Raw genomic sequence first — 1,994 nt, 5'->3', positions numbered from 1 at the left:
AACTTTCCAATATTTATATGGATGATACTTCAGGTTTTTAGATAGTATTTTCAAGCTTTGCTTCTGGATGTTTCTAATCAGTTGTTCCACGACACCTGATTTCATCTTCCAGAACACTGTGTGGAGGAGTCCTCACAAGGAGTCACAGGGGGTCCTGTGCTGCTTGTTGAGACCATGCAAAATAGGGCATAGGGTTCTTCTATTGTGGGCATTTATTAACATGTCAACCTGCTCTGAGAACACTGCTGTGAGAGGCACTTACAATTTCCCTTCTCTCCACACCTATCACAGGATTCAATAAACATTAGTTGAGTTGAATTACTGAATGCTTTTGAAACGTCCAGAGAAATTAGAGCTAACCTACTTATATTCTAGTCACACAGAATTAAATGGGTAAGCTAGTATTATTCTTCAGTTACTTTGGGACTTATATTAAGTAAACAGGGATTGAATATAAATCTTTTTTTTTTCAATTATTACAGGAGTACAGATGTTTTTGGTATAGATGCATAGATTTTGTGATGCTCAAGTCAAGGTTACAAGTGTGTCCATCACTCAGATAATGTTCAGTTCACTACACCCCTTAGGCTGGTTTTCATCCATCTCCTTCTCCCCCTCCTTTCTGATTGATTTCCACTGAGTTTTGATTCCCTCTGTGCACATGTGTGCTCATTGGTTAGTTCCAATTCAATAGTGAGTACAGGTGGTGTTTGTTTTCCCATTCTTCAGATACTTCACTTAGAAGACTGGTCTTCATTTCCATCCTAATTGTTGCAAAAGGCCTTAATTCATCTATTTTCATGGTTCAATAGTATACTAGGGTATACACATACAACATTTTATTAATCTATTTATGAACTGATAAGCACTTGGGTTGTTTCCACCTCTGAGGTTGGGAATTATGCTGCAATGAACAGTCAAGTGCCAAGCACAGTTGTCTTTTTGATAAAATGCCTTCTTTTACTTTAGGAAAGTACCCAATAGTGGGAATGGTGGATCAAATGTTAGCTCTACTTTTAATATTTTGAGGAATGTAAGTACTGCTTTCCATAGAGGTTATACTAATTTGCAGTCCCACCAATAGTGTATAAGTGTTCCTTTCTCTCTGCATCCACACCAGTGTTTATTGTTTATAGACTTATTTAAATAACAGTCATTATAACTGGGGTAAAGTGACATATCATTGTGGTTTTAATTTTTATTTCCTTGATAATTAGTTACACTGAGCATTTTTCCCATCTATTTATTGGACATTTGTCTATCTTCTTTTAAAAAACTTTTGTTTCTGCATTTTGCCCACTTTTTAATGTTTTTTTTATTTTTCCTTGTTTGAGTTCTTTATAGATTCTGGTTACTAGCCCTTTATCAGATGTATAGCTTGTAAATATTTTCTCCTGTTCTGTAGGTTGTCCATTAGCCCTGTTGATTATTTTCTTAGCTATGCAGAAGCTTTTCAACTTAATCAAGTTCTGTTTATTTATTTTTGTTTTTGCTTTGGTTGCCATTGGAGTCTTCTTCATAAATTCTTTGTCTTGATATCTATAAGAAATTTTCCAATATTTTATTCAACTTATATAATCTTATCAGTAAATAGGAAGGGAAATATTATTAACCTTATCTTCTGTATTTTAAGGGACAGAAGTAGAAACTCAAAAAATCCTCACAATTTGGTAAATATTAGAGAGGTAATAAAGGGCATACAGGGTTCAAATGTTATGTTTCTCAGACTCAATAATCCTTGCTGCCAGCCACCAAACCCTAGCTATCTTCACAAGAGTATAAACAGATTAATATAGCCAATATAAGTGAATTCTAAGAAAAAAATTATTTTCATTATTAGTTACATTATTTTCTCTAATTTCCAATGAAATTGGGCATGTCATTTTATTTATTTACTTATTTATGTCAAAGTCCCCCTTTATTGCTCATACTCTTGGGCTCAAGCAATTCTCTTATCTCAACCTCCCAAGTAGCTGGGACTACAGGTGCCTGCC

The sequence above is a fragment of the Otolemur garnettii genome, unplaced genomic scaffold (assembly GCF_000181295.1).
Source record: "Otolemur garnettii isolate 467f Iridium unplaced genomic scaffold, OtoGar3 scaffold00006, whole genome shotgun sequence".
NCBI lineage: Eukaryota > Metazoa > Chordata > Mammalia > Primates > Galagidae > Otolemur > Otolemur garnettii.
The sequence above is the reverse complement of the archived record's forward strand: the minus strand, read 5'-3'. Positions refer to the sequence as shown.